Source organism: Mustelus asterias, chromosome 5 (assembly GCF_964213995.1).
Source record: "Mustelus asterias chromosome 5, sMusAst1.hap1.1, whole genome shotgun sequence".
Lineage (NCBI taxonomy): Eukaryota > Metazoa > Chordata > Chondrichthyes > Carcharhiniformes > Triakidae > Mustelus > Mustelus asterias.
Window position 1 is genome coordinate 126,510,102 of NC_135805.1, and position 27,707 is coordinate 126,537,808.

Consider the following 27,707-nt stretch of genomic DNA (forward strand, 5'->3'; position numbering starts at 1 on the left):
GGACTCCTCTCAGCAGCCTCACAATCGGTCCAGTGTTGCTGTCAGCCCCTCCTCCATTTCCTGGCTCTGTTGCTGCATCTCCAGCAGCTGAGGGAGAAGTGATCACAGAGGCCCAGCATGTAGCTTGAGGCCAGCTGAGTCCTCACCTCCGGTAGGCTCCCGCATGCCATAGGCCTCAGATGTTCCCTCCTCTACTAGATGTACATCAGCTGATGTGTTGTGCGCACCAAAGAGTGACCCAGATGCCTTGCCACTCGCTTGATCCACCGATGTGAGAGTTTCTGGGATGGTGAATTGCGAGATGGATGAATTGCGGGGATGAAGTAGAAAGGGTCGAAAGCTCCAAGTTGTTAGGTATCCAGATCACCAACAACCTGTCCTGGTTCCCCCCATGCCGACACTATAGTTAAGAAAGCTCACTAACACCTCTACTTTCTCAGAAGACTAAGGAAATTTGGCATGTCAGCTACAACTCTCGCCAACTTTTACAGATGCACCATAGAAAGCATCCTTTCTGGTTGTATCACAGCTTGGTATGGCTCCTGCTCTGCCCAAGACCGCAAGGAATTACAAAAGGTCGTGAATGTAGCCCAATCCATCACACAAACCAGCCTCCCATCCATCGTCTACACTTCCCGCTGCCCCAGCAAAGCAGCCAGCATAATTAAGGACCCCATGCACCCTGGACATTCTCTCTTCCACCTTCATCTTTCGGGAAAAAGATACGAAAGTCTGAGGTCACGTACCAACCGACTCAAGAACAGCTTCTTCCCTGCTGCTGTCAGACTTTTGAATGGGCTTACCTTGCATTAAGTTGATCTTTCTGTACACCCTAGCTATAACTGTAACACGACATTCTGCACTCTCTCGTTTTCTTCTCTATGAACGTTATGTTTTGACTGTAGAGCGCGCAAGAAACAATACTTTTCACTGTATGTTAATACATGTGACAAAAATAAATAAAATATTAAATCTGCTTCCACCACCCATTCAGGTCACACATTTGACATTTAAATATACTGTTTTCTTATCTTTCTTCTGGTTCTTTTGCTAATTGTCTTCAATCTGTTCCCTCTTGTGTCAATTTTCTGATGGCAACCCATTGAACATAGAATCCCTACAGTGTAGAAGGAGGCCGTTTGGTCTATTGAGTCCACACTGACACTCTGACAGAGCATCTTACCTGGGCCCACACCATCCCGCGCCCGCCTGCCCAGACCCTATCCTCGTAACCCCACACATTTACTCTACTACTCTCCCTAACCCACACATCTGGAACACTAAGAATTCAACACGGTCAATCCACCTAACCTGCACATTTTTGGACTGTGGGAGGAAACCGGAGCACCTGGAGGAAATCCACACAGACACGGGAAGAAACTGTAAGCTCCACACAGACAGTCACCCAAGGTTGGAATCAAACCTGGGTCCCGAGTGCTGTGAGGGAGCAGTGCTAACCATGTGTCTCAATAAAATCTCCCCTTGACCTCACGTGCTTTCAAGAGAATAATCCCAGTTTCTCCAGTGTTGCCAGACAATTGCAGTCCCTCCAGGCAATTGCAGTCCCTCATCCCTGGTCCTCTGCACCCTCTCCAAGGCTTTGGCATCCAAACGGAGTTTAGTATTAGCAGCTTTCAGGAAAGGGAACAACGACTTCACCTTATACTTCTGGCTTGGTTCATATTGTTGTGTGAGGCATTTATGTAATGAACTCAATGCTTGATCTACTTTGCTCTCATCTTAATATTTGCTTAATTCATGATTTGATGCGACGTTAAAGGAGAAATCTGCACAAAACACAAAGCACTGAATTTAAGAGGAACAGCAAGTACTCCTGAGAGACTGCAAAGTGGAATTTTCAAAGTTGAAAGATTATGTAAGCACTAAAGAGAGGCATCACACGACCAGCTACCATACAAGTGTAAGAGCTTTGCAGCTTATAAACTTTTAAGTCGTTTGCTGATCTAGTTGAAGAATTTCAGTGACAATAGAATACATTTTTTCACCTCGAACTTTGTGGTTCCTGCATTAGGTGCTCTGAAGCTAGCTATTGCACAGATTAACTGCAAAGTAAACTTAGACTGTACCACATTACTCTAATTTTCTTTTATTTTTTCATGAGATGTGGGCGTCACTGACGAGACCAGCATTTATTGCCTATCCCTCGAACTGAGTAGCTTGCTCAGCCATTTCAGAAGGCAGTTAAGAGTCAACCACATTGCTGTGGATCTGGAATCACATGCAGGCCAGACCTGGTAAGGACGGCAGATTTTCTTCACTAAAGGACATTAGTGAACCAGATGGGATATTATGACAATCAATAATGCTTTCATCGTCAACATTAGACTTTTAATTCCAGATTTTTTGTTCAATTCAAATTTGTGGTGGGATTCCAGCACAGTTCCCCAGAATTTTACCCTATGTCTCTGGATTACTAGTCCAGCAACATTACCACTGCACCATTGCCTCTCCCAAAATTGACATATTGGAACAGTGATTCCATTGCCCTCGAGAAACATAGAAACTAGGACCAGGAGTAGGTCATTCAGCCCTTCGAGCCTACTCCACCATTCAATATGGCTGATCCTCAATCGCAATGCCGTATTCCTGCTTTCTCCCCCATACCTCTTGGTGACATTAAAATCTAAAAAATTATCTATAACTTTCTTAAATGTATTCAGTGACTTGCCCTCCACAACTTTCTATAATAGAGAATTCCACACAATGCACCACCCTTTGAGTGAAGAAATGTTTCCTCATCTCATTCTTAAATGGTCTACTCCATATCCTAAGATTTTGTCTCCTGGTTCTAGATTCCTCAACCAGGGAAAACACCCTCCCTGCATCTAGTCTGGCCAGCCCAGTTAGAATGTTATATGTTTCGATCAGATTTTCTCTCATGCTTCTAAACTCAAGTGAATACTAGCCCAGTTGAATCATTTTCTCCTCATAGAATAGTCCAGCCAACCCAGTATCCATAGAATACAGGTGGTAGAAACACTGAATCATAGAATTCCTACTGTGCACAAGGTCATTTGACCCATTGGTCCCGATTTTACTATGGTATTGCGCCCGTTTTTGGGCGCGAAAATTTGGTAGTCAGGCTTAGGCGAGTAGCGCGATCTGCGCCCACCTCCGTGCTGGTTCACCCTTTACCAAGGCCCAAAAATGGCCGCCATCGGGACTGCGCCTGAAACAGGCGTGACGGCCATTTAAATGCCTCAAAATGGGTCTAAAAGTCAGATCTGAAACACTCCCACTTTCAAGTCCGCCCAGCACTTAGAATCAAAATGGTAAAATTGGGGCCAATGAGTCTGCACCGACTCTCCAAAAGAACATTCCACCCAGGTGCACCCGTCCACCACATCCCTGTAATCCCATGCATTTATCTTGGCTAATCCATCTAACGTGCGCATCTTTGGACTGTGAGAGGAAACTGGAACACCCGGAGGAAACCCACGAAGACACGGGGAGAAGAAGCAAACCCCACACAGTCACCAAAGGTCAGAATTGAACCTGGGTCCCTGGTGCTGTGATGCAACAGTGCGAACCAATGAGTCGTCATGCCTTATCAGCCTTGAGAATGTGGAGATGAACTGCCTTCTTGAATCGCTGCATTCAATGTGGTGTAGGTACATCCACAGTGCTGTTAGGGAGGGAGTTGTCACTGAGACAGTGAAGGAACGGCAATATAGAGCCATAGAGATTTACAGCGTGGAAACAGGCCTTTCAGCCCAACTTTTCCATGCCGCCTTTTTTTTTTAACCACTAAGCTCGTCCCAATTGCCTGCCTTTGGCTCATATCCCTCTATCCCCATCTTACCCATGTAAATGTCTAAATGCTTTTTAAAAGACAAAATTGTACCCACCTCTACTAGTATCTCTGGCAGCTTGTTCCAGACTCTCACCACCCTGTGAAAAATTATCCCGCTGGACCCTTTTGTATTTCTTCCCTCTCACCTTAAACCTATGGCCTCTAGTTTTAGACTCCCTACCTTTGGAAGAAGGTGTTGACGACCGACCTTATCTATGCTCCTCATTATTTTATAGACCTCTATGAGATTACCCCTAGTCCTCCTATGCTCCAGGGAAAAAAGTTCCAGTCGATCCAGCCTCTCTAATAACTCAAACCATCAAGTCCCAGTGGCATCCTGGTAAATATTTCCAAGATGTGGAGATGCCGGCGTTGGACTGGGGTAAACACAGTAAGAAGTTTAACAACACCAGGTTAAAGTCCAACAGGTTTATTTGGTAGCAAAAGTGTGGCTTTTGCTACCAAATAAACCTGTTGGACTTTAACCTGGTGTTGTTAAACTTCTTACAAATATTTCCAAGTCAGGATGGTCTGTAATGTGGAGGGAACTTGCAGGTGGTGGTGTTCCCATGTGTCTGCTGCCCATGTCCTTCTAGGCGGTAGAGGTCACCTGTTTGGATGGTTCTGTCGAAAGAACCTTGGTGAGTTGTTGCAGTGTATCTTGTAGATGATAGTAAGGAGTCTAAGGAGGGCGGCACGGTAGCACAGTGGTTAGCACTGCTGCTTCACAGCTCCAGGGACCTGGGTTCGATTCCCGGCTCGGGTCACTGTCTGTGTGGAGTTTGCACATTCTCCTCATGTCTGCGTGGGTTTCCTCCCACAGTCCAAAGATGTGCGGGTTAGGTTGATTGGCCATGATAAATTGCCCCTTAGTGTCCTGAGATGAGTAGGTTAGAGGGATTAGCGGGTAAAATATGTAGAGATATGGGGGTAGGGCCTGGGTGGGATTGTGGTTGGTACAGACTTGATGGGCCGAATGGCCTCTTTCTGCACTGTAGGGTTCTATGAATCTATGAACAACACCAGGTTAAAGTCCAACAGGTTTATTTGGTAGCAAACGCCACCAGCTTTCGGAGCGCTGCTCCTTCGTCAGGTGAGTGGGAGATCTGCTCATAAACAGCAAACAGGACATATAAAGACACAAACTCAATTTACAGAATAATGAATAATGATTGGAATGCGAGTCTTTACAGCGAATCAAGTCTTAAAGGTACAGACAATGTGAGTGGAGAGAGGGTTAGCACAGGTTAAAGAGATGTGTATTGTCTCCAGACAGGACAGCCAGTGAGACTTTGCAAGTCCAGGCAAGTTGAGAGTTACAGATAGCGTGACATGAACCCAAGATTCCGGTTGAGGCCGTCCTCATGTGTGCGGAACTTGGCTATCAGTAGATTGTAGATGATACACACTGCTGTTACTGTGGAGGGAGTGAATGTTTAAGGTGGTTAATGGGATGCTAATCAAGCGAGCTGCTTTCTTCTCCATTTGTCCAACAATGTTGAATTAATTGTTACTATTTGGGAATAAATAATTTCTTATTTTCCTCTCGGTTCTGAATGTTGATTGCCTGGACTTTACTTATGGTTTCTTCTCTCGGTTACTTGAGGAAACATCCTCGAGAGACGAGAGACTTGTATTGGGCCAGTCTGGAATAAATTTCAATAAGGGTATCAAAAATGAATTCTGCATTCTGGCCTATTTTGTGATCTAGCTCTCTCATTTGGAAATGATTTTAGAGAATGGAACTTCGCACATATGATCGAATGTGAAAATAGTTGTGGAAAAAAATCCAAGCCTTTTTGACAATATGATCTTCATACTGTATGCCTCTCTCTTAACCAGACATCATGGCCTGTTGAAGATCGTGAACTTGTCCTCCTGTTTCCTGATCCAGCTCACAGTTTTCAGGATCCTTAAGGGGGAGGGGGAACAGTCACAGGTCGTGGTACACATCGGTACCAACGACATAGGTAAGAGAAGGGACGGGGATTTAAAACACGAATTTAGGGAGCTAGAGTGGAAGCTGAGAGCCAGGACAAACCATGTTGTTATCTCTGGTTTGTTGCCGGTGCCACGTGATAGCGAGTTGAGGAACAGGGAGAGAGTGCAGATAAACACGTGGCTGCTGGGATGGTGTAGCAGGGAGGGTTTCAGTTACATGGATAATTGGAACACATTCTGGGGAAGGTGGGACCTGTACAAACAGGACGGGTTGCACCTGAACCAGAGGGGCACCAATATCCTGGGAGGGAAATTTGCTACGGCTCTTCGGGGGGGTTTAAACGAATTTGTCAGGGGGATGGGAAAAGGAGCTGTAGTCCAGAAGCCAGTGTTGAGTGTAGTGAGGTACTGAGGAAGGTATCAAGGTCGCAGGAGTGTACCGGCAGACAGGAAGGTGGGTTGAAGTGTGTCTACTTCAATGCAAGGATCATCCGGAATAAGGTGGGTGAACTTGGAGCGTGGATTGGTACTTGGGACTACGATGTGGCCATTATGGAGACATGATTAGAACAGGGACAGGAATGGTTGTTGGAAGTTCCGGGGTGTAGATGTTTCAGTAAGAGTAGAGAAGGTGATAAAAGAGGTGGAGGAGTAGCATTGTTAATCAAAGACAGTTTAACGGCTGCAGAAAGGCAGTTCGAGGGAGATCTGCCTACTGAGGTAATATGGGCTGAAGTTAGAAATAGGAAAGGAGCGGTCACGTTGTTAGGAGTTTTCTATAGGCCTCCAAATAGTAATAGAGATGTGGAGGAAGAAATTGCAAAGCAGATTATGGATAGGTGTGGAGGTCACAGGGTAGTTGTCATGGGGGACTTTAACTTTCCAAATATTGATTGGAACCTTTATAGGTCGAATAGTTCGGATGGGGCAATTTTTGTACAGTATGTGCAGGAGGGTTTCCTGACACCGTGGGCGGCACGGTAGCACAGTGGTTAGCACTGCTGCTTCACAGCTCCAGGGTCCCGGGTTCGATTCCCGGCTCGGGTCACTGTCTGTGTGGAGTTTGCACATTCTCCTCGTGTCTGCGTGGGTTTCCTCCGGGTGCTCCGGTTTCCTCCCACAGTCCAAAGATGTGCGGGTTAGGTTGATTGGCCAGGTTAAAAATTGCCCCTTAGAGTCCTAAGATGCGTAAGTGAGAGGGATTAGCGGGTAAATATGTGGGGGTAGGGCCTGGGTGGGATTGTGGTCGGTGCAGACTCGATGGGCCGAATGGCCTCCTTCTGCACTGTAGGGTTTCTATGATTCTATGATTCTATGACACAAGATGTGGATAGGCAGACAAGAGGTGGGGCCACATTGGATTTGGTATTGGGTAATGAACCGGGCCAAGTGTTAGATTTGGTTGTGGGAGAGCACTTTGGAGATAGTGACCACAATTCAGTAGTGGGAACTTGTGCATGGAGTCAGAAGAGATAGGAGAGGCGATGAATGAATATTTTTCTTCAGTGTTCACCAAGGTGAGGGGCCATGTTTCTGAGGATGAGTGTGTGATACAGGCTGATAGGCTGGAGGAGGTAGATGTTCTGAGGGAAGATGTATTCGCGATTTTGAAAAACCTGAGGGTCGATAAGTCCCCTGGGCCAGATGAGATATATCCTAGGATTCTTTGGGAGGCAAGGGATGAGATTGCAGAGCCTTTGGCTTTGATCTTTGGGTCCTCACTGTCCACGGGGATAGTGCCAGAGGACTGGAGAGTGGCAAATGTTGTTCCTCGGTTCAAGAAAGGAAATAGGAATGACCCTGGTAATTATAGGCCAGTTAGTCTTACTTCAATGGTCGCTAAGTTAATGGAAAAGGTCCTGAGGGATAGGATTTATGACCATTTGGAAAGATGCAGCTTAATATGGGATAGTCAACACGGATTCGTGAAGGGTAAGTCTTGCCTCACAAATTTGATTGAATTCTTTGGGGAGGTAACTAAGTGTATTGATGAAGGTAGAGCAGTTGATGTCATATACATGGATTTTAGTAAGGCGTTTGATAAGGTCCCCCATGGTCGGCTCATGAAGAAAGTAAGATATAGGGAAAGTTGGCCGACTGGATAAGTAACTGGCTATCTCATAGAAGACAGAGGGTGGTGGTGGATGGAAAATTTTGAGACTGGAGACCAGTTACCAGCGGTGTACCACAGGGATCAGTGCTGGGTCCTCTACTATTTGCGATTTTTAGCAATGACTTGGAGGAGGGGGCTGAAGGGTGGATCAGTAAATTTGCTGATGATACCAAGATTGGTGGAGTAGTGGATGAGGTGGAGGCTGTTGCAGGCTGCAAAGAGACATTGATAGGATGCAGAGCTGGGCCAAAAAATGGCAGATGGAGTTTAACCCTGATAAGTGTGAGGTGATTCATTTTGGTAGGACAAATTTGAATGCGGATTACAGGGTCAACGGTCGGGTTCTGAGGAATGTGGAGGAACAGAGAGATCTTGGGGTTCATATCCACAGATCTCTGAAGGTTGCCACTCAGGTGGATAGAGCCGTGAAGAAGGCGTGTTAGCGTTTATTAACAGGGGGTTTGAGTTTAAGAGCCGTGGGGTTATGCTGCAACTGTACAGGACCTTGGTGAGACCACATTTGGAATATTGTGCGCAGTTCTGGTCACCTCAGTATAAGAAGGATGTGGAAGCATTGGAGAGAGTGCAAAGGAGATTTACCAGGATGTTGCTTGGTTTGGAGGGTAGGTCTTATGAGGAAAGGATGAGGGAGCTGGGGCTTTTCTCTTTAGAACGGAGGAGGTTGAGAGGCGACTTAATAGAGGTTTATAAGATGATGAGGGGGATAGATAGAGTGGACGTTCAGAGACTATTTCCTCGGGTGGATGTAGCTGTTACTAGGGGGCATAACTATAAGGTTCATGGTGGGAGATATCATAGAAATCATAGAAACCCTACAGTGCAGAAGGAGGCCATTCGGCCCATCGAGTCTGCACCGACCACAATCCCACCCAGGCCCTACCCCCACATATTTTACCCGCTAATCCCTCTAACCTACACATCCCAGGACTCTAAAGGGCAATTTTTTAACCTGGCCAATCAACCTAACCCGCACATCTTTGGACTGTGGGAGGAAACCGGAGCACCCGGAGGAAACCCACGCAGACACGAGGAGAATGTGCAAACTCCACACAGACAGTGACCCGAGCCGGGAATCGAACCCGGGACCCTGGAGCTGTGAAGCAGCAGTGCTAACCACTGTGCTACCGAGGGAGGGATGTCCGAGGTAGGTTCTTTACTCAGAGAGTGGTTGGGGTGTGGAATGGACTACCTGCTGTGATAGTGGAGTCGGACACTTTGGGAACTTTCAAGCGGTTATTCGAAAGGCACATGGAGCACACCAGAATAATAGGGAGTGGGATAGCCTGATTTTGGTTTCGGACAAAGCTCGGCACAACATCGAGGGCTGAAGGGCCTGTACTGTGCTGTACTGTTCTATGTTCTATGTCTTCAGCTTCCTGGCCCAAAGCTTTGGAATTCTCTCTCCAAACCAGTATCTCTGTCTTTCTATCACCTGGAAGATGTTCCTGTCAGGAACTGCTGTCGAACAGCCTTATAAAATCTTAAGAAATATATTGAATTTTCTCAAAATCTTATGAAGAAAGCTTCCATGACAGCTTGCTGTCTGAAAACCACAGGACAGGCCTGTTATCTCTGCCAAGGACATGTCTCCAGCACAGCCATTCCTGATAAGCTTGAACCTCATGATCTATATATAAACCAATTGTCTGAGTAAAAAGTTAAAAGAGGTTCTCAAGAGGAAAAAAAATCACTTTGGACAGGAAAGAGGTGTGGTGAACCATAGATGGTTCGTACTATGGGTACTTGTACATATGTTACTGTTGTCACTGTTGGGGTTAGGGTTGGGGTGTTCTACCTGTTGGTATTGTTCTGTGGTACACTCCGGTTGGCTCCGCTTACCTGTAGGAGTATAAAGGTCACTGCACTGCCGAGTGACCCTTTAGTCTGGGATTGTATTGTTATGCAGTATGCTCCATTCTTGTTACTAATAAAAGCCTTTATTTCCCGGGTACGATCCAGCCTCCCGAGTGATTTAATCGCGCATCAATTTTATTCGTAACAAATTTTGGTTGAAAAAAAAAACCATGGAGCAAATGTTAAAACCCGATCGGCTTACCTTAGATCCACGTGCAGCTGGAGCGTCGAACACTTTCGACCATTGGTTGAAGTGTTTCCAAGATTATATCGACGCCTCAACAGCCATTCAAAACGACACCGATAGATTGCGGGTCCTCCACGCAAGGGTAAGTGACACTATGTATGCAGCAATCCGCGATGCCCAAGACTACAAAGGAGCCATCGAACTACTTAAGAAACTGTACAACAAACCGCCAAACGAGATTCATGCTCGACACCTACTAGCTACTTGACAGCGGCAGCCCGGCGAAACGACGGGACAGTACCTGCGCGAACTTCAGCAGCTAGCCAGAGCCTGCAATTGCAAGCCAGTGTTGGCGACCCAGTATACTAACGATTTGATCCGAGATGCGTTCGTGGTGGGAATCGGCTCATCCTATATTCGCCTGCAGCTGCTAGAGCAAGGTAACTTAGACCTAGCTAAGACGGTGGAATTGGCTGATGCGATGGAAACCGCCTCCAGAAGTCTTGAAACTTACCCCACCGACCACGTGGGAACATCGTGGCAAGTACAGCCACCGACTCAACTCTACCCAGCGGCTCCTAGGAACTGCGCGATCGTGCTTTCAACCTCGGACCTGACGGCGGCGGCGGCTCCAGGAGGCCCGCGGTGGTATTTCTGTGGTTTGGCAAAGCATCCTCGTCAGCGATGTCCGGCCAGAACGGTATTTTGCTCCGCGTGTGGGAAGAAAGGGCACTATGCTAAAGTGTGCTGAGCTAAACCACCCTCGAAGCCAAGCAGTGCGGCGTGTGACTCTCCAGGATCTTTGTCTCGTCTCCGGCTTCGTCGAGGTCTTCCACCACGTGCGATTCACGAGCGCCGCCATTCCTGAGGACAACGACGCAAGACACGTGCGACCTGCGAGTGCCGCCACTTTCAACGCCATCGACCACGTGCGATCCATGGGCGCAGCCATTTTGGTCAACACCGACCGCAGGCGACCAGCAGGGGTCATCATCATCAACCATCTCAGCTGCCTGCAGTTGCACTCAAGATTCAACGGTGGCGTCAATCATCCTGGACCAGGCCAAGCCTCACAGACTCGACAAGTCCATGATGGGCATAGAGGTAAACGGACGCCTAATACATTGTCTGTTTGACAGCGGGAACACGGAGAGTTTCATTCATCCTGACACCGTGAAACGGTGCGGTCTCCGAGTACAGACTGTCAGACAGACAATTTCTATGGCGTCGAGGTCCCGATCTGTTACCGTTCTTGGGAGCTGCGTGGTAAACCTAACGGTGCGGGTCACAGTTTATGAGAACTTCAGGCTCCTCGTGTTACCGCACCTTTGCGCTCCGGTACTCCTGGGACTAGACTTTATGGTCCAGCTGAGGAGTGTGACCCTGCAGTACGATGGGCCACTCCCTCCACTTTCAGTGGGAGAACAGCAGCCTCCAAATTGCCCAGCGCGCTCCACATGCAGTCTCTCAACACTCAGAATCACCCCGCCATCTTTATTTGAGAATCTCGTGCCAGGCTGCAAGCCCATCGCAACTAAGAGCAGGCGTTACAGCGCTGAGGATCGGATCTTTATTCGATCTGAGGTTCAGCGGCTCCTCAGGGAAGGGATCATTCAACCTAGCACTAGCCCATGGAGAGCACAAGTCGTGGTGGTTAAAACTGGAGACAAGCCCCGGATGGTCATAGACTACAGTCAGACCATTAATAGGTACACGCAGCTGGACGCGTACCCTCTCCCGCGCATATCTGACATGGTCAACCAGATTGCGCAGTACCGGGTGTTCTCCACCATCGACTTGAAGTCAGCCTATCACCAGCTCCCCATTTGCACAGAGGACCGAAAATACACGGCCTTTGAGGCGGATGGTCGTCTCTACCACTTCTTAAGGGTCCCCTTTGGCGTCACAAATGGGATCTCGGTCTTCCAGCGTGCAATGGACCGAATGGTGGACCAAAACGGGCTACGGGCTACCTTCCCGTACCTGGACAACGTCACTATCTGCGGCTATGACCAGCAGGACCATGATGCCAACCTCCTAAAGTTTTTACGCACTGCGTCTCGCCTGAATCTGACCTATAACAGGGAGATGTGTGTATTCTGCAAGCGCCGCCTCGCAATTCTCGGATACGTGGTGGAAAACGGGGTCATCGGCCCTGATCCAGACCGTATGCGTCCCCTCCTTGAACTTCCCCTACCCACTAGCATCAAAGCACTGAGAAGATGCTTAGGCTTCTTTTTGTATTACGCACAGTGGGTTCCCAATTATGCGGACAAAGCCCGTCCGCTCATAAAGTCTACCTCTTTTCCCCTGGCAGCAGAGGCTCGCTTAACCTTTGAAGGGATAAAAGCTGACATCGCGAAAGCCACGATGCACGCTGTCGATGAGTCCATCCCCTTCCAGGTGGAGAGTGATGCATCTGATTTCGCCCTGGCCGTCACACTTAACCAGGCGGGCAGGCCCGTCGCCTTTTTCTCTCGCACCCTCCAAGGCCCTGAAATTCGGCACTCCGCTGTGGAAAAAGAGGCTCAGGCCATTGTGGAGGCCGTACGGCATTGGCGCCATTACTTGGCTGGAAAACGATTCACCCTGCTCACGGACCAGCGGTCCGTGGCGTTCATGTTCAACAACACGTTAAGGGGTAAGATCAAAAATGATAAAATCTTGAGGTGGTGAATCGAACTCTCCACCTACAACTATGATATCTTGTACCGTTCGGGGAAGCTCAATGAGCCCTCAGATGCCCTGTCGCGTGGAACATGTGCCAGTGTGCAGGAGGACCGGCTACAGGCCCTCCACAATGATCTCTGCCATCCGGGGATCACTCGGCTCTTCCATTTTGTAAAGGCCCAGAATCTACCCTACTCCGTAGAGGATGTCAGGTCGATAACTCGAAGCTGCCAGGTATGTGCTGAATGTAAGCCGCACTTCTACCGACCTGACAGGGCACACCCTCATTAAAGCCACTCGCCCTTTTGAAAGACTGAGTGTTGATTTCAAGGGCCCCCTTCCTTCGACAGATCGGAATGTGTACTTCCTCAACGTGGTTGACGAGTACTCCCGATTCCTTTTTGCCATTCCCTGTTCAGACATGACCGCTGCCACGGTTATCAAAGCATTGCGGGATCTTTTCACCCTGTTTGGTTACCCCAGTTATATCCACAGTGATAGGGGTTCGTCGTTTATGAGTGACGACTTGAGGCAATACCTGCTCTCAAAAGGGATTGCCTCAAGTAGGACTACGAGTTACAACCCCAGGAGTAACGGGCAGGTCGAAAGAGAAAACGCTACAGTCTGGAAGGCTGTCTTACTGGCGTTGAGGTCTAAGGGTCTTCCAGTCTCCCGTTGGCAAGAGGTACTTTCTGATGCGCTCCATTCAATCCGGTCCCTCCTGCGTACGACAACCACATGAGCGGATGTTTACCTTCCCTAGGAAGTCTTCCTCTGGGACCTCACTGCCGTCTTGGTTGACGTACTCAGGACCTGTCCTCCTGCGGCGGCATGTTAGGACCCGCAAGTCCGACCCTTTGGTTGAACAGGTCCATCTCCTCCACGCCAACCCTCAATATGCCTATGTAGCATATCCTGACAGGCGAGAGGACATGGTCTCTATTTGAGATCTGGCGCCTGCAGGGGACCTGGAAACCCCCATCGCTCCCGCACCCCTGGTTAGGGACCCCTTGCCCTTTATCTCCCCTCCTGACACGGCGCGGGCAGTATCGGGACCACCACTTAATCCTCTTACTCCCGTGTACAGCTTGCCTGAGTCCAGGAGATTGTCGCCACCTCGGGGCGTTCCTGAGTCCAGGAGATTGTCGCCACCTCGTGGTCCACCCGGTCGTGAGGAACTGGAGGAGTCACTGGACACCGCCTTGGAGAGAGGGTCATCACGGTCACCAGAACCAGCACTACCACCAGTGTTGAGGAGGTCGCAGAGACGGTGCGGCCCTCCGATACGACTGAACTTGTGAATATATGGACAGTTCGTACTGTTTTTTTGCCCCACCGGCCTTTGTTTTTAAAGGAGGGGTGAATGTGGTGAACCATAGATGGTTAGCACTATGGGTACTTGTACATATGTTACTGTTGTGGTTAGGGTTGGGGTGTTCTACCTGTTGGTATTGTTCTGTGGTACACTCCGGTTGGCTCCGCCTACCTGTAGGAGTATAAAGGTCACTGCACTGCCGAGGGACCCTTTAGTCTGGGATTGTATTGTTATGCAGTATGCTCCATTCTTGTTACTAATAAAAGCCTTTAATTCCCGGGTATGATCCAGCCTCCCGAGTGATTTAATCGCGCATCAAGAGGGTTTCAAAGTGATCCGCACTGGCTGTGATTCTTGCCAGGAAAGTACTTTCTAAATTCCCTCCACTTTGTCGCCAACATCTCCATCCCCATACCACATCCCCATAGTCAGCTCAAAGGATAGAAAATAAAGGCTACAAACATAACAAACAAGCTTGCCACCAAAACTACTCTGACTGGTCACTAGTCCTATACTTTTCATGTTTATTTTGCTTATGTATCATATCATTTATACTGTTGCCTTCAGCCATTAGCATATACTGGGCTGGGTGTTTATAATACGAAAAACATGGGATGATTTGATCTTCCATGTTGGGAAGGTCTGCGAACAAGTCTGTGGTAACCTCCTTTGAGCGGCTGCGAAAGCTAAGGTAACAGCCAACAAGGGCCACTGACATCGCTGGAAATCTTGGCTGCCTAGCAACCCGGTGCTGGGAGGAGTGTCTGGGAGGAGCATTGTTTTAAGAGCAGCTGCTTGGGCCATTATGCTTGTGATTCTGAAATAAGCATATCAGCAGATTTAACAGGACTAATGAGCCATATTCCTCTTCTCGCTTCCTCCAATATAGATGAGAGCTGCCCCTGTCAAAGAGTAGCTAGTGAGAAGAGGGATAGAGGCTGCAAATTCACCACAGATTTTGGACAAATGCTGCTGTGTGTCAAATCCCTGGGAAAGGAATCCCAGACCCTCACTGACTCCAGCTTGCCTCCTATTAAGAAGTGGTTACCCAGACACCTCCACCACCGTCATCCACAACCCTTAGCCTGACCCCATGATGGTGTGTCACCAACTTTCACCAGTGCGGTACAAACTCGGCACCTCCGGTGGTCCTGAGATACAGGCAATTCTCGAGTCTGTCCCAGGTGTATTCACAACCATGATGACCGGTGTAGACACGATGGACCAAATGACTGCATTTGGTGCTGTAAAATTCTATGACAATTCATGATTGTGAAAACATGACCAAACGCAAAGATATTAGCAGACTAGTTCATGCTCCCATGATAGGGCGGTACAGTGGCACAATGGTTAGCACTGCTGCCTCACAGCGCCAGGAACCCGGTTCAATTCTGGCCTTGGGTTCAGATGTTGAGTTTGCACGTTCATAGAGTCAGAGAATCATAGAATCATACAGTGCAGAAGAAGCCTTTCGGTCCATCGAGCCCATACTGACACATTAGAAACACCTGAACTCCCACCTTATCCCATCTACCAGCATTTGGCCCAGAGCCCTGAATGTTATGATGTGTCAAGTGCTCTTCGAGATACTTTTTAAAATTATGTGAGGCAACCCGCCTCCAACACCCTCCCAGGCAGCACATTCCAGACTGTCACCAACCTCTAGGTAAAAAAGGTTTTCCTCACATCCCCTTTTAACCTCCTGCCCCTCACCTTGAACCTATGTCCCCTCGTGACTGACCCTTTAACTAAGGGGAACAGCTGCTCCTTATCCACTCTATCCATGTCTCTCATAATCTTGTACACCTTGATCAGGTTGCCCCTCAGTCTTCTCTGCTCCAATGAAAACAACCCAAGCCTATCCAACCTCTCTTCATAACTTAAATGTTCCATCACAGGCAGCATCCTGGTGAATCTCCTCTGCACCCCCTCCAGTGCAATCACATTCTTCCGATAATGTGGCAACCAGAACTGCACACAGTACTCAAGCTGTGGCCTCACAAAGTTCTATACAACTCTAACATGACTTCTCTGCTTCTGTAATCTAATTCTCCATTGATAAAGGCAAGTGTCTCTCATGCCTTTTTCACTACCCTACTAACAGGCCCTTCCGCTTTCAGAGATCCGTGGACAAACACGTTAAGGTCCCTTTGCTCCACGGAACTTCCAACTTCATTGAGTACTTTCTTGTAAAGTTACTCCTTCCAAAGTGTATCACTTCACACTTTTCAGAGTTAAATTCCATCTACCACTTACCAACCCATTTGACCATTCCGTCTATATCTTCTTGTAGCCTAAGACACTCCGCCTCACTGTTCACTACCTGTCCAATCTTTGTGCCATCTGCAAATGTACTAATTCTATCCCCCACATAGTCATCAATGTCATTTATATAAATGACAAATAAAAGTGAATCCAACACAGATTCCTGTGGTACACCACTGGACACTGGCTTCCAGTCACTAAAGCAGACTTCTGTCATCACCTTCTGTCTCCTGCAACTGAGCCAATTTGAAATCTACTTCATCAAATTCCCTATATCACATGTGAATTTACCTTCTTTTCAAATCTGCCATGTCGGACCTTGTCAAAAGCTTTGCTGAAATCCAGATAAACTACATCGACTGCACGACCCTCATCTACACACCTAGTCACCTCCTCAAAAAAATTCAATCAAATTCGTTAGGCATGACCTCCCTCTGACGAAGCCATGCTAACTATCTCTGATCAAGCTTTGCCTCTTGAAGTGGAGATAGATGCTCCCCTTCAGAAGTTTCTCTAATAAATTCTCATGAGACTCACTGGTCTGTAGTTCCCTGGTTGATCTCTACAACTCTTCTTAAACAGTGGAACCACATTAGCTGTTCTCCAGTTGTCCGGCACCTCCCCCATGGCCAGAGAGGAATTGAAAATTTGGATCAAGCATCTGCAATCTCCTCCCTTACCTCCCACAGTAGCCGAGGGCACAATTCATCTGGACCTGGAGATTTATTCACTTTTAAGGATACCAACACCTCTAATACCTTATCCTTCTCTCTGTCAATTTGCTCAAGAACCTCACAGTCTCTCTCCCTGAATTTCATACCATCATTCTCATTCTCTTGGCTGAAGACCAATGTGAAGTAATCATTCAACACTCTACCAATGTCCTCTGGCTCCACACACAGATTGCCTCCTTGGTCCCGAATGGGCCCTAATCTTTCCTCTTTCCATTAATATACTTACAGAATATCTTGGATTTTTCCCAATTTCACCAGCCAGAGCTTTCTCCTATCCCCTCTTTGCATTCCTAATTGCTTTCTTATGCTCCACCCTGCACTTTTTAATACCTCACTAATGCCTCCACTAATTTGCTCCCCTTCTACTTTTTAAAAGCCTTTAGAATCATAGAATCCCTGCAGTGCATAAGGAGGCCATTCAGCCCATCGAAACTCCACCAACAACAATCTCACTCAGGCCCTAGCGTAACCCCATGTATTTAGCCTGCTAATCTCCCTGACACACTAAGGGGCAATTTACCATGACGAATCCATCTAACCTGTGCATCTTTGGACTGTGGGAGGAAACTGAAGCACCCGGAAGAAACCCACGCAGACACGGGGAGAACATGCAAACTCCACACAGACAGTCATCTGAGACCAGAGTTGAACTGCTCTTCTGTAGATTTTCCCATTAGTAGCTGTTCCCAGTCTACCTTGGCCCGATCCGGTCTTATTTTACTAAAATCTGCTCTCTCCCAAAACTTTTTTTTGCAGCTTGTCTATTTCCTTGTCCATAACAAGCTTAAACTGTACCATGTTGTGATCGCTATCACTAAAATGCTCCCCGACCACCACCTCAATCACCTGTCCAGCTTCATTCCCTAGAATCAGGTCCAGCAAAGTTCCCTCCCTTGTTGCAACCACCACGTATTGATTTCAAAAGTTCTCCTGTACACATTTCAAGGAATCTACTCCATCCAAGTCTTTAACATTATGTACATCCCAGCTAATGTTGGGAAAGTTGAAATCATCTAATATAATAATGCTATTGTTATTGTTTTTACACACCTCCACAAACTGAGCACATATTTGCTCCTCAATAATCCTCTGACTATCTGGGGGTCTATAATAAACACCTAACAATGTGGCTGCCCCTCTTTTTTATTCCTAAGCTCTACCCACAAAGCTTCATTTGATGCCCCCTCCAAGATATCATCTCTCCTTACAGCAGTAACTGATGCCATAACTAATAATGCAAAGCTTCTTCCTCTTTTACCTCCTCCCCTGTCTTGTCTGAAGATTCTACATTCCAGAATGTTGAGTTGCCAATTGTGTCCTTCCTTCAAACATGTCTCTGTGATGGCTACTATATCACACTTCCACGTGCCAATCATCACCCCTAACTCATTCGTTTTACCTGCAATGCTCCTGATGTTGAAGCAGAGGCCATCCAGTTTGGCCTTACTCCTTTGAAACTTATGCAGCTGCACTCCCTCTGACTTGTTGCTGTATGATTTTGTGCCCTTATTCTGCTAACAGTCTGTGTCCCCTCCCCTGCCAAATTAGTTTAAACTCCTCCCAATAGCACTAGCAAAATGTCCCGCAAGGATGTTAGTTACGTTCTGGTTCAGATGTAGACCATTCCACTTGTACAGGTCCTACCTTCCCCATAAATGGTCCCAGTAATCCAGGAATCTAAAACCCTCCCGCTTGCACCAACTCTTAAGCCACACATTCTTCTGCATTATCCTCCTATTTCTGGGGTTGCTAGCATGTGGCAGTGGGAGCAATCCCGAGATTACAACCCGAGAGATCTTGCTTTTTAGTCGACTGCTTAACTCCCTGAATTCTTGGTGCAAGACCTCATCCCTCTTTCTGTCTCTGTCATTTGTACCAACATGTACCATGAGCTACCTGCCTACATCTCTTGGACTGCCTGGTGGTCACCCATTCCCTTCCTTCCTCAAGTCTCTTCAGCTGCAGTGTGACCACCACCCTAAATGTGCTATCCACAATGCTTTCAGACTCACGGATGCTCCACAGTGTCCCCAGCTGCTGTTCCAGCTCTGAAACTTGAGCTTTCAGGACCTGCAGCTGGACACACTTCCTGCACACATGCTGGCCCCGGGCTCTAAAATGTGCCCGGCCTCCCACATTGAGCAAGAGCAGCAGGTTCTTCCTGTGTCTGCGTGTGTTTCCTTCAGGTGCTCCAGTTTCCTCCCATAGTCCAAAGATGTGCAGGTTAGTTGGATTGGTCAGGCTAAATTGCCCCTAAGTGTCCCAGGATGTGAAGCTTCGGGGAATTAGCGGGGTAAATCCACGGGGTTACAGGAAAGGGCCTGGGTGTAATGATCCTCTGTTGGAGAGACTCAATGGGCCACATGGCCTCCTTCTGCACTGCAGAGCTTTTGTGGTTCTATGATGAAGTAATCTTATCCAGCTGAGAATACACCATATATTCCACCATAAACACCACCAGGTCATTGTTAAAGCAGGTTGTAAACAGCAGAAATAAAAAATATGTATTTGAAGAATAAAGTTGGGAGTTAGAACTTGGAAACAATTGGTTTTAATCTAAAATGCTGCCAGCTGCTATGCTGAGAAAAATTAAACGTAAAATTTACTGTCTGTAAGTATGCCTTGAGGTATGAATTCAAATGTGCTTTTACAATTGTGGAAAGCCCAACAGTTTCTTTCACAAAATTTATGTTTCCGTCTTGAGGTAATGTTGGCGAGGATGCCTGGGAGAAATACAATCTGATCTTTACAGAACAATTGTCCATGAGTTTAAAGAAAACCAACTTAAAGACACATTTTACCAATTGCTTCTTCCAACTAAGAACTTGAAGACTAGTTTCCGAGAGGAAAAAGGATAAGGGAAACATTCTGTCCCCTTTACTATTGCTAAAGCCTGTAAAGTTGATGTTTTGTTTGACTGTGAATACTCTTTCTCCAGTCAAAGTTGAAGATATACCAAAAGAATTTGGGGAAAAAACAGCTGAACATAGGTTTGTGTGATAGCGTGGTCTTTTTGAGGAGTGTTCCCTGATGGCCATGTGATTGGCCCGGACAATATGCAGAGTCGAGGTGGGAAGCTGAGCCAATTCAGTGCAAGGCTGCATATCCTGGGTTGGCGAAGATCCTTATCTGGAGACAGGGAGGAGTCGCATAGTTAATTCTATATGACCCTTTATTGTAAATACTCATTTATAGTTGGCAATAAATCCCTTGTTATTTTGAGCCACATTGAGTTGACCTTGATTTATTACATTGGCGACGAGGAAAAACTTTCAAAGTTGTTGGGGATCACAGTGCGTAGCTTGAGGAGGAGGAAACTGGACTGTCTAGAATACGACGAAATAAGGTACATTACACATGTTAAAATGCTTCTGACTGGAAATATTGAAGCACTTGACCCAAAGGTGGAAAATTGGGGGCAGTATGTTGAAAGGCTGCGTAGCAAATAAAACAACAGCTGAAGAAAAGTAAAAGGTTATTCTACTCAGCCTGTGGCCCACAAACCTACAGCTTAGTGAGAAGTCTTACATCACCTGATACTCCAGACAGAAAGTATTTTGACTAGACAGTTGAATTGGTTAAAAATCACCTGTCCCTCAATCATTATGTTCAGATTTCATTCGGAAGTCTGGGAGGAAGGACTGACAGTCTCAAGCTTCATACCCTGACTGAATGTTTTTCGCAGAGCACAGCAAATTCGTCCCAGCTTTAGGAGAAGTGTTAAGGGACCGTTTGGTCTGTGATATAAACAGCCTCATCATACAAAGAACAAAGAAAATTACAGCACAGGAACAGGCCCGTCAGCCCTCCAAGCCTGCACCGACCATGCTGCCCGACTGAACTAAAACCCCCTATCATTCCAGGGACCATATCCCTCTATTCCCATCCTATTCATGTATTTGTCAAGACTCCCCTTAAAAGTCACTACCGTATCCGCTTCCACTATCTCCCCCGGCAACGAGTTCCAGGCACCCACTCCTCTCTGTGTAAAAAATCTGCCTCATACATCTCCTTTAAACCTTGCCCCTCGCACCATAAACCTGTGTGGTCACTTTCAGGGAGCTATGGACTTGAACCCCAAGATCTCTCTGTACATCAATGCTGTTCAGGGTCCTGCCATGAACTGTATACTTACCCTTAACATTTGATCTCCAAATGTGGTTAGCACTCCTTATAGCGCCAGGGACCTCTCTCTGGAGACTGAAGTCTGGGACCTGCTGAAAAATAGCTATCTCTCGCCAAAGACGTTCTGGAGGTCAGAGGACTAGAAGCCTGCATACCAGTATTTAAGCCTGTTGTTTGCTAACTGATTTTAAAGTGGAGTTTACATCAATGAGTAATATTGCTTAAATTGGAACTAATAGAGATAGACTAGCAGTTAAGAATTGTATCTTGGCATTTTTAAGTGTTTCAATTGGTAAAAGCTACACTAATTCTTTTTGATGTAGTTAAACTATATTGTTAAATAAATTTGTTTGAATAAAATATTTCTTGTGGGTCAATAGAATCACGCCTGGAGTGAAACACCTTATCCTCACACTAATGGCAGAATCAAAAATAGTTGGGGTCCAGTCTAACTTCAAAATACAGTTTGGAGTTTCTGATCTGGTCCTTAACAGCAGTCACCATAGGAAATGGAACAGCCAATTTGCACACAGCAAGATCTCCCAAATAGTAGTGTGATAATAATCAGATAATCTGGGCGGAATTCTTCCAAAATAATTTTAAGTGTTGATTTTGTGGGAAAACTGGAGTAATTCACGCTGTTTTTTTTTAGTGGAAGTTCAGAGAAGAATCTCCCACACTCTGTGCAATGCAGAGGTCACCAGCATGAATATCATTAAAGTTCAGGGGGCAGGGTCCATTCCCGCCCAGTTGTCTGAAACCAACAATCCCCCCACAGTGTCCCCGCCCCCCGGACTGCCCCGAGCTCCAGCACCCGCGCCCCCCCCCCCCCCCCACATTTCCTCCCCCAACAATCTTGGCCCCCAGAATTCAGGGAGAATCCCGGGAGAATTTAGTCCCAGGCCCACCAATTACATTTAAATAGCATTTACCGTGCAAAGGGACCTGGGGGTCCTTGTGCATGAGACGCAAAAGCCCAGTCTGCAGATACAACAGGTGATCAAGAAGGCAAATGGGATGTTGGCCTATATTGCGAGGGGGATAGAATATAAAAGCAGGGATGTCTTGATGCACCTGTACAGGGCATTGGTGAGGCCGCAGCTGGAATACTGTGTGCAGTATTGGTCCCCTTATACGAGGAAGGATATATTGGCATTGGAGGGAGTGCAGAGAAGGTTCACCAGGTTGATACCGGAGATGAGGGGTTTGGATTATGAGGAGAGGCTGAGGAGATTGGGTTTGTACTCGTTGGAGTTTAGAAGGATGAGGGGGGATCTCATGGAGACTTATAAGATAATGCGGGGGCTGGATAAGGTGGAGGCGGAGAGATTCTTTCCACTTAGTAAGGAAGTTAAAACTAGAGGACACAGCCTCAAAATAAAGGGGGGTCGGTTTAAGACAGAGTTGAGGAGGAACTTCTTCTCCCAGAGGGTGGTGAATCTCTGGAATTCTCTGCCCACTGAGGTGGTGGAGGCTACCTCGCTGAATATGTTTAAAGCGCGGATGGATGGATTCCTGGTCGGTAAGGGAATTAAGGGTTATGGGGATCAGGCGGGTAAGTGGTACTGATCCACGTCAGATCAGCCATGATCTTGTTGGGTGGCGGGGCAGGCTCGAGGGGCTGGGTGGCCTACTCCTGCTCCTATTTCTTATGTTCTAAATAAAGATTTAAATAACTTACCTGTCTTCTTGCTGGTTTCCAGTGCAGATCTGATGGTGCCAGATATCCGGCGCTGGGAGATGCAGTTTTGTGGCGGGAACGCATGCTCAAATCATACGCATGCCCGGCTGCGAAGTTCTGCCACCCCGCTGCACTCAAAAATTAGCGTGACGTTGTGGGAGATTTGCCCCCTCTGTTTTGTTGCAGTGATAGTGCCTTGAGGTCTTTTGGATCCACTTGAGCAGGCTGATGGTGCCTCATTTAACATCTCGTCTGAAAGTTGAGCAGTCTTTCTCAATACTACAATGGAGTATCTGTTGATATTTTTGTATACAAGACTCAGGAGTGGGACTTTGGACTCATAACCTCCTGGCTAAGTGGAGAGGGAGCTGCCTGTTCAACTACAGTTGATTCTGGAACGCGAGGATAGTGGTGTGACAATAATGTGCGAGGATTGTGAAAATGTTTTGTTCGTATATAATCTTGTGAAATACACGACTAGAGTTTTGTGATTGAAGCAGTGACCATTTCAACATTTGAGTATAGATTGATTAGATAGTTGAAAGCAAAGGGGGATGGACTGGAATAAGAGGTTTTGAGAACACTTGGGATTAAGAATCCTGTTTGTGTGGTGGATGAAGTCTCTGGCTAAACTGAACTGGTTGTGTTATGATCTCTGTGTAATATTCCTCTGTGCAGGACAGCTTAAGATCATTAACATTCGCAGTTGTCTTTGTCGCACAGCTTATGTTTCGTTCTCCAGCACATGAGAAAACAAAAGAGCCCCTAATGTGGCGAGAAGATCTGCTTCCATTGCCATAAACAGATGGCAGTGTAACAGGGTGACAGCAGGCCTGGGAGCTCAGAGTGTGAAAATAAATGAGGCGTGACTAATTTTTCAAGGCAGATGGCTTTTGATCGGAAGCGAGATGTTGGAAGTTCCAAACATGGCAAAGTTGCAAAACAACCAAACTGCAAAATGCTCGAGATCAATATAATGAGAATGTATCAGGTAGCAGTGTTCGCACCACAAAGGGCCAGCAAAATTAGAATCACATTGAAGGAAATTGCAGAAAGGCCAATTACTTCACTGCAATTCCACAAGACAGGTATGTCTCCCGCTGTGACATAGATGCAGTCCTGTGGCAGTGCAAAGTTATGGATTATCACTGGGGAGAACTCAAACAGATTTCAAGCGAGGGTTATATGACCCTGTGGCCTTTTCACATAAATGTTCAATTATTATCCGCACTGGAGTTTGATGTTCTGAAGAATGTCTCTAAACAGTTCAGCTGTGGTTTAATTTCTGGAATGTTCTCTCAGATTGAGGCTTTGCAGGCCAACAGCATGTAACAGGAACTAAGGTATATAGATCTCATCTAATCTCATCTATTTAGATGAGTACTTGCCAGCGTATACAAAGCTACGGGCCAAGTGCTGATAAATGAGATTAGAATAGATAGGTGCTCAATGGCTGGCATGACACAATGGGCTGCAGGGCCTCTTTCTGTGCTGTAAAATTCCATGACTCTAAACACTCTGCTTGCTGCCTGCATTTTAACTCACACCAAATCCCATCCAGATATAAAGGTAAAATAATGTGGATGCTGGAATCTGAAACTAAAACAGAAAATGCTAAAAACTCAGCAGGTCTGAGATCACCTGTGGGGAGAGAATAGAGTTCTGATGAGGGGTCAACCAGTTTCAAAACATTGGTCTATTCTTTCTCCACAGATGCTGTCAGACCTGCTGAGATTTTCCAGCATTTTCTGTTTTTGTCCCATCCAGACATCAGCCCTGTGGCTTCCAGTTTGACCATGCCTGGAATTTTAAATACATTCTCTGCCAATAGCACCTTTGTACAAAAGCACTTCACTTTTGGCCAATAATTCATTAAAAGTTCAGTGCAAAAGGCTGATCACAGAGGGTGCAATGATCCAACAAGTGAAAGGGACGCCTGTCCAATTTCGCATTTCTTGTTGGTCTACTGCAGGCCAACATCACTGTGACCTGTACAATAAGGACGGGTTGCACTTGAATCCCAGGGGGACCAATGTCCTGGCGGGGAGGTTTGCTAAGGCGACTGGGGAGACTTTAAACGAGAATGGTTGGGGGGTGGGAATCAAATTGAAGTGACCGGGAGAGAGGAGGTTAGCTCACAAATAGAGAAAGCTTGTCGACAGTGTGAGAGGGAGGATAGGCAGGTGATAGAGAAGGGGAGCGCTCAGACTGAAGGTTTGAGATGTGTCTATTTTACCGCAAGGAGTGTTGTGAACAAAGTGGATGAGCTTAGAGCATGGATCACTACTTGGAAATATGATGTGGTGGCCATTACAGAGACTTGGATGACTCAGGGACAGGACTGGTTACTTCAAGTGCCGGGTTTCAGATGTTTCAGAAGGGACAGGGAGGAAGGCAAAAGAGGTAGAGGAGTGGCACTGTTGATCAGAGATAGTGTCACAGCTGCAGAAAAGATGGACACCATGGAGGGATTGTCTACGGAGTCTCTGTGGGTGGAGGTTAGGAACAGGAAGGGGTCAATAACTTTACTGGGTGTTTTCTATGATTATGAGGAGAGACTGAGCAGTTTGGGTTTTTACTCGTTGGAATTTAGAAGGCTGAGGGGGGATCTTACAGAGACCTATAAGATAATGAAGGGGCTGGATAGGGTAGAGGTGGAGAGATTCTTTCCACTTAGAAAGGAAGCTAGAACTAGAAGGCACAGCCTCAAAATAAAGGGGGGTCAGTTTCGGACAGAGTTGAGGAGGAACTTCTTCTCTCAGAGGGTGGTGAATCTCTGGAATTCTCTGCCCACTGAAGTGGTGGAGGCTACCTCGTTGAATATGTTTAAATCACGGATAGATGGATTCCTGATCGGTAAGGGAATTAGGGGTTATGGGGATCAGGCGGGTAAGTGGAACTGATCCACTTCAGATCAGCCATGATCTCATTGAATGGCGGGGCAGGCTCGAGGGGCTAGATGGCCTACTCCTGCTCCTATTTCTTATGTTCTTTATGTTCTTATAGGCCACCCAATAGTGACAGGGATGTTGAAGAGCAGATAGGGAAACAGATCCTGGAAAGGTGTAATAATAACAGAGTTGTCGTGATGGGAGATTTTAATTTCCCAAATATTGATTGGAATCTCCCTAGAGTAAGGGGTGTAGATGGGGAAGAGTTTGTTAGGTGTGTTCAGGAGGGTTTCTTGACACAGTATGTAGATAAGCCTACAAGAGGAGAGGCTGTACTTGATTTGGTATTGGGAAATGAACCTGGTCAGGTGTCAGATCTCTCAGTGGGAGAGCATTTTGGAGATAGTGATCATAATTCTATCTCCTTTACAATAGCATTGGAGAGAGATAGGATCAGACAAGTTAGAAAAGTGTTTAATTGGAGTAAGGGGAATTATGAGGCTATCAGGCAGGAAATTGGAGGCTTAAATTGGAAAGAGGTTTTCTCAGGGAAATGTACGGAAGAAATGTGGCAAATTTTCAAGTAATATTTGTCTGGAGTTCTGCATAGCAATGTTCCAATGAGATGGTTATGGTAGGTTACAGGAACCGTGGTATACAAAGGCTGTAATGAATCTAGAAGAAAAGAAAAGCTTACAATAGGTTCAGGGAGCTAGGTAATGTTAGAGATCTAGAAGAGTATACAGCTCATGGGAAGGATCTTAAGAAGGAAATTAGGAGAGCCAGAAGGGGTCATGAGAAGGCCTTGGCAGGCAGGATTAAGCAAAACCCCAAGGCATTCTCCAAGTATGTGAAGAGCAAGAGGATAAGATGTGAAAGAATAGGACCTATCAAGTGTGATGGTGGGAAAGTTTGTATGGAACCGGAAGAAATAGCAGAGGTACTTAATGAATACTTTACTTCAGTATTCACTATGGAAAAGGATCTTGGTGGTTGTAGTGCAGACTTGCAGCGGACTGAAAAGCTTGAGCATGTAGATATTAAGAAAGAGGATGTGTTGGAGCTTTTGAAAAGCATCAAGTTAGATAAGTCGCCGGGACCGGATGAGATGTACCCCAGGCTACTGTGGGAGGCAAGGGAAGAGATTGCTGAGCCTCTGGCGATGATCTTTGCATCATCAATGGAGACGGGAGAGGTTCCGGAGGATTGCGGATGTTGTTCCTTTATTCAAGAAAGGGAGTAGAGATAGCCCTGGAAATTATAGACCAGTGAGTCTAACCTCAGTGGTTGGTAAGTTGATGGAGAAGATCCTGAGAGGCAGGATGAACATTTGGAGAGGTATAATATGATTAAGAATAGTCAGCATGGCTTTGTCGAAGACAGATCATGTCTTACGAGCCTGATTGAATTTTTTGAGGATGTGACTAAACACATTGATGAAGGAAGAGCAGTAGATGTAGTATATATGGACTTCAGCAAGGCATTTGATAAGGTGCCCCATGCAAGGCTTATTGAGAAAGTGAGGGAGCATGGGATCCAAGGGGACATTGCTTTGTGGATCCAGAACTGGCTTGGCCACAGAAGGCAAAGAGTGGTTGTAGATGGGTCATATTCTGAATGGAGGTCGGTCACCAGTGGAGTGCTCCAGGGATTTCTTCCTGGACCCTTTACAAATGACCTGGATGAGGAAGTGGAGGGATGGGTTGGTATGTTTGCTGATGACACAAAGGTTGGAGGTGTTGTGGATAGTGTGGAGGGATGTCAGAAGTCGCAACGAGACATTGATAGGATGCAAGACTGGGCGGAGAAGTGGCAGATGGAGTTCAACCCAGATAAGTGTGAGGTGGTTCATTTTGGCAGGTCAAATAGGATGGCGGAATATAATATTTATGGGAGGACTCTTGGCAGAGTGGAAGATCAGAAGGATCTTGGGGTCCGAGTTCATAGGACGCTGAAAGCAGCTGTGCAGGTTGAGGCTGTGGTTCAGAAGGCGTATGGTGTACTGGCCTTCATCAATCGAGGAATTGAGTTTAGGAGTTGTGAGATAATGTTGCAGCTACATAAGACCCTGGTCAGACCACATTTGGAGTACTCTT